General features: G+C 43.5%; 1 long non-coding RNA gene across 1 annotated transcript; it reads left to right on the plus strand.

Moving 5' to 3' along the window:
* The first annotated feature begins 4,075 nt into the window (after window positions 1–4,075).
* Window positions 4,076–5,305, plus strand: LOC104002590 (uncharacterized). Its single transcript, XR_674951.5, has 2 exons — window positions 4,076–4,286; window positions 4,759–5,305. It is a non-coding gene; the product is annotated as an uncharacterized LOC104002590 (long non-coding RNA).
* Window positions 5,306–6,154: the final 849 nt, after the last annotated feature.

The raw sequence follows: 6,154 nt of genomic DNA on the forward strand, positions 1-6,154 counted from the left end.
CTCAGGCTGGAGTGCAGTGTTGCAATCTTAGCACACTGAAACCTCCACCTCCCGGGTTCAAGTGATTCTCCTGCCTCAACCTCCTGAATAGCTGGGATTACAGGCACCCGCCACCACGCCCAGCTAATTTTTGTATTTTTAGTAAAGATGGGGTTTCACCATTTTGGTCAGAATGGTCTCGAACTCCCGATCTCAGGTGATCCACCCACCTCAGCCTTCCAAAGTGCTGGGATTATAGGCATGAGCCACCGTGCCTGACCAAAAATACATTTTAAATAATGTTTTAGCTATTGTTATAACATCAGCTCTCTTGCATGAGAAAGCTTGCATATAACCAAAGAATATTAATTGAAAATGACAATGGGATGGGTGCAGCGGCTCACGCTGCACCCAGCCCGTTGTCAAACTTCATGGTTCCAACTATTTGACATTCTGAAAAAGGCAAAACTATGGAGGTAGCAAAATAATCAGTAGCCTGGAGTTTGTGAAAACTGAGGAATAAATAGGCAGAGCACAGCAAAATTTTAAGGCACTACAAGTACTCTATATGACTCATGTATCCTATAATGGTAAATACATGTCCTTATACATTTGTTCAAACCCATAGACAATATAACAAAAAGAGTTAGACCTAATAGAAACAGCAGATTGTGGGTGATAAAAATGTGTTAATGTGGCCGGGTGTGGTAGCTCACGCCTGAAATCCCACCACTTTGGGAGGGCGAGGCAGGCAGATCACGAGGTCAGGAGATGGAGACCAGCCTGCCAACATGGTGAAACCTCGTCTCTACTAAAAATACAAAAATTAGGCTGGCACCCATAATCCCAGCTACTCAGGAGGCTGCGGCAGGAGAATCATTTGAACCCAAGAGGAGGAGGTTGCAGTGAGCCAAGATCGAGCCATTGCACTCCAGCCTGGATGACAGAGGGAGACTCCATCTCAAAAAAAAAAACAAAAAAAGTGTTAATATAAGTTCATCAGCTGTAACAATGTAGAACTCCCATGGGTGGACGATGGGGAAAACTGGGTATGTGTGGAACAGGATATATATGAGAACACTGTACCTTCTTCTAAATTTTGCTGTGTAAACTTACATAACTTTACTGAAAGACATTAAAAAAAGTCTGAAAATCAATCACATCTTTAGATCAGAAAAAATGGTGAAATAAAGATCATAATGACACAAACTTGGTGCATTTAAAACCTAAAAGAAACATGTATTTTCAAAAATAATTTTCAGAATGGAGGGGATCATGGTGGATGGAAGGCAGGACTAGATTGCAGCTCCAGATAGAGCAGCATCTGGAGGCTTCCACTGTGAATTTTAGCTCCAGATTGACTGCAAGAAAAACCAGCACTACTGAGAGGACTCACAGACCCTGTGAAGGAAGTGGACTGCTCCTGCAGGACCCAGGAGATACCTCAAATACTGTGAGGGCCCCAACTGCAGAGGTGGAAAAGGGAGACGCTCCTCCCCCTAACACACCCTCCCACTGGAGAAGCTTCTGTTTGCAGAAGTTTTCCAACTTTAGAATGAATTAGAGAGGGTTCCTTCTTTCTCTATCATGTGGAATAGTGTCAAAAGTAGTCAAAATAGTGTCAAAAGGATTGGTACCAATTCTTCTTTGAATGTCTGGTAGAATTCTGCTGTGAATCCACCTGGTCCTGGACATTTTTTGTTGGTAATTTTTAAATTACCATTTCAGTCTTGCTGCTCATTATTGGTCTGTTCATGGTATCTAATTCTTCCTCATTTAAGCTAGGATGGTTGTATTTTTCCAGGAGTTTATCCATCTCTTTTAGGTTTTCTAGTTAATGTGCATAAAGGTGTTGACAGTAGATTTGAATGATCTTTTGTATTTCAGTGGTGTCAGTTGTAATATCTCCTGTTTAATTTCTTAGTGAGGTTATTTGGATTTTCTCTCTTCTTTTCTTGGTTAATCTTGCTAATGGTCTATCAATTTTATTTATATTTTCAAAGAACCAGGTTTTTGTCTCATTTATCTTTTGTAATTTTTGTTTCCATTTCATTTAGTTCTGCTCTGATCTTGATTATTTCCTTTCTTCTGCTGGGTTTGGGTTTGGGTTTGGTTTGTTCTTGTTTCTCTAGTTTTTTGAGGTGTGACCTTAGATTGTCCGTGCTCTTTCAGATTTTTTGATGTAGGCATTTAGGGCTATGAACTTTCCTCTTAGCACCACCTTTGCTGTATCCCAGAGGTTTTGATAGGTAGTGTCATTATTGTCATTCAGTTCGAAGGATGGTTTAACTTCCACCTAGATTTCATTTTTGACCCAATGCTCATTCAGGAGCAGGTTATTTAATTTCCATGTGTTTGCATGGTTTGGAAGGTTCCTTTTGGAGTTGATTTCCAGTTTTATTCCACTGTGGTCTGAGAGAGTGCTTGATATAATTTCAATTTTCTTAAATTTAGCAAGGCTCATTTTATGGCCTATCATATGGTCTATCTTGGAGAAAGCTCCATGAGCTGTTGAATACAATGTGTATTCTGTGGTTGTTGGATAAAATGTTCTGTATGTTTCTGTTAAGTCCATTTCTTCCAAGGTGCAATTTACATCCATTGTTTCTTTGTTGACTTTCTGTCTTGATGACCTGTCTAGTGCTGTCAGTGGAGTATTGACGTCCTCCACTACTATTGTGTTGCTGTCTATCTCATTTCTTAGGTCTATCAGCAATTGTTTTATAAATTTGGGAGTTCCAGTGTTAAGTGCATCTATATTTAGGATTGTGATATTTGGTTACATGAGTAAGTTCTTTGGTGTTGATTTGTGAAGGTTTGGTGCACCCATCACCTGAGCTGTATACACTGCACCATATTTGCAGTCTTTTCTCCCTCTCCTTCCTCCTACTCTTCCCCCCAAGTCCCCAAAAAGCCCATTGTATCATTCTTACACCTTTGCATCCACATAGCTTAGCTCCCACGTATCAGTGAGAACATTTGATGTTTGGTTTCTTTTCCTGAGTTACTTTACTTAGAGTAATAATCTTTCATCTCATTCAGGTCACTGCAAATGCTGTTAATTCATTCCTTTTTAGGGCTGCAAAGTATTGCATCATCTATATATTACCACAGTTTGTTTAGCCACTCGTTGATTGATGGGAATTTGGGTTGGTTCCATGACTTTGCTACTGTGAATTGTGCCACTGTAAACATGCGTGTGCAAGTATCTTTTTTGAATAATGATTTATTTTCCTCTTGGTAGATACCCAGTAGTGGGATTGTTGGGTCAAATGGTAGGTCTACTTTTAGTTCTTTAAGGAATCTCCACACTGTTTTCCATAGTGGTTGTACTAGTTTACATTCCCAGCAGCAGTCTAGAAGTGTTCCCTGTTCACCACATCCACACCAACATCTACTGCTTTTTAATTTTTTGATTATGGCCATTGTTGCAGGAGCAAAGTGGTATCGCATTGTGGTTTTGATTTGCATTTCCCTGATCATTTGTGATGTTGAGCATTTTTTCATATGTTTGCCATTTGTATATCTTCTTTTAAGAATTGTCTATTCATATCCTTAGTCCGCTTTTTGACAACAGTCAGCAGAGTAAACAGACAACCCACAGAATGGGAGAAAATCTTCACAATCTATACATCTGACAAAAGACTAACATCTAGGATCTACAACAAACTCAAACAAATCAGTAAGAAAAAAAAATCCCATCAAAATATGATATAACCAAATACCACCTGTACCCCAATAATTTATAGAAAATTAATAAAAATAATTTTCATGTATTATTCAAGAGAAAAAATCATATTAAAAATAAAATGAAGGGGCTTGTCAAGTCTGATATAAATTCGTAATTACATGTATTATCCTAGACAGCTCAAGGAGGACAGGACTCCTAGGGGAATGTCTGGGTCTGGGTTGCCTGCAGCCCACTCTCCCACACCTCCCTCTACCCCCCCCCCCCCCCCCCCCGCCCCCCGCTTCCCCGACCCTAGCCATTGCAGTCTTGCTGCTACCGCCAGGCCACAGGAGCAGAGCTTAAGTCGGCGCAGCCAATGCGCATGCGCGAGGCCTGAGCTGATTCTTGAGTCACAGAGACTTTCACGGTCCGCCTGGTGATGGGTCCCTGAGGCGTGGTAAAGCAGGACCCCTTCGTGGCAGTGCGTCGGTGTCGCGACTCCACCCTGACGTCTCCAGGAGCTCGAGAGGGATGGTCTCCGGACGCCAGGATTCGCGGAGGGCCGACCAGGATGAAGAAACTTCAGGCGGAGTCCCAGGAGAGCAGCGCGGGATCCCAGCCTCAGCCTGCCCAGACGGTGTGTGGGCGAGTCTCCCCGCAACTCGCGCCCCCTCTGATCTACAGGACAGGCCTGCAGTATGCCCGTGGGCTGCTCTCTTACCCGATTGTCGTTCTCGCGAAGAGCAGAACCTGGCAGCCTCAAGGGCTACCTGGGGTTGGGTGTTTCTGTGCCGCTGCTGTATGTCTGTGTGTGTGTATATCTTTCACTCCTTCCTCTCTCTCTCCTCTCTCCCTCTGTGGCTGTGTGTGCCCGTGTGCGTGTGTGTTTTGGGATGAATGTGCCCTGTGCGCTGGAGGGCTGTTTCTTGCATGTCGGTCTGTATTTGGTGAGACTCTTTCTGTGTCTCTGCCTGGGACGTCTGACCAGTTGTTGGTCTTTTTCCCGGCGGTTCCAGTTTGGGTTTGTGAAGGCCTTGGCAATGCGGGTAGCTGCGATGGACCCGCAGGGGTTGAAATCTACTCCCCATCCTGAGATGCCTCTTTTCTAGGATCAAGACGGCCGCACCACACCCAAGGATAGTATTTTAAAAAGCATCAGTGGAGCTCATTGTCCTTCTGCAGGAGAGGTGCAGACCGACCTCCAAGAAGATGGTTCTAACTCCTCCCGCCCTCTCTTCCCATTGAGAAATGGAGCCCCACCGCGACACAGGCTTGGAGAAGAAGTCGAGAACGGGACGTGGCAAGGATCTCTGTCACTCCAACGCTGGCCTTTCTGGCCAAGTCACCCGTTTGGCACTCCTTCCCGGAAGCCCATGGCGGTGGCATTGTGCTGTATCCCGCCTGGGCTCTGACCTCTACACTGTCCTCCCTCTTGCTCTGTCTGCCATGTTTCTGACGGGCCTGGATGCTTCTTGGTCTGGCTCAGTGTCTTCCACAGAGAACACTTTTGAGTCCATCAGGGAGAAACTGCGTGGAAATCCATTTCGTGATTGTTGTCATCACAAATCATCAAAATGTCATCTGATAGAACATATTTTTCTAAGTTAATTTACTTATGAGACATTTACAAGGGTATAGAATAATGTACTCAGTGAATGTAGTCGTCTCATTTAATCTTTGATGTTTTAGATGACGATATTTCTTTTTTTGAGACAGAGTCTCACTCTGTCACCCAGGCTGGAGTGCAGGAGGGAGATCACAGCTCACTGCAGCCTCGACTTCCCAGGGTCAAGGGTCCTCCAACCTCAGTTTCCCAAGTAGCTGTGGCTACACGCATGCACCACCATATCCAGCTTTTTGTAAATTTTGTAGAGATGAGGTTTTGCTGTCTTGCCCAGGCTGGTCCCGAACTCCTGGGCTCCAGCAGTCTGCCCACCTCGGCCTCCCAAAGTGCTGGGATTACAGGCATCAGCCATCAAATCTTGCTAGGATGACTTGGTTTTCTTATTGGCATATTCTATATTCACCAAATAAAGTATCTACAGTCTCAGTCCAGGTAGGGTAAGCAAAAATAAATAAATAAATAATCTACAGTAATTTTGCATACTTATATTCTAAATTTAGGTACAAATCCATAGCTTATATGGTCTAATTTTAAAGTTTTTTAAACAATATAAGTAATGGCCATGTAAATCTTTTCATAGCTTTTTAAAATTAAAATAGATTTGAAAGTATACCTAAATCGTTTTGGGTTTTTTTGTTTCTGATTTTGTTTTTTGTTTCTAGAGTGCAGCGGCGTGATCTCGGCTCACTGGAACCCCTGCCTCCCAGGTTCAAGCAATTCTCTGCTTCAGCCTCCCCAGTAGCGAGGATTACAGGCGCCCGCCACCATGCCCAGCTAATTTTTTTTTTTTTTTTTTTTTGTATTTTTTAGTAGAGACGGGATTTCACCATCTTGGCCAGGCTGGCCTTGAACTCCTGACCTCATGATCTACCTGACTGGGC

Source organism: Pan troglodytes, chromosome 18, assembly GCF_028858775.2.
Source record: "Pan troglodytes isolate AG18354 chromosome 18, NHGRI_mPanTro3-v2.0_pri, whole genome shotgun sequence".
Taxonomy (NCBI): Eukaryota; Metazoa; Chordata; class Mammalia; order Primates; family Hominidae; genus Pan; species Pan troglodytes.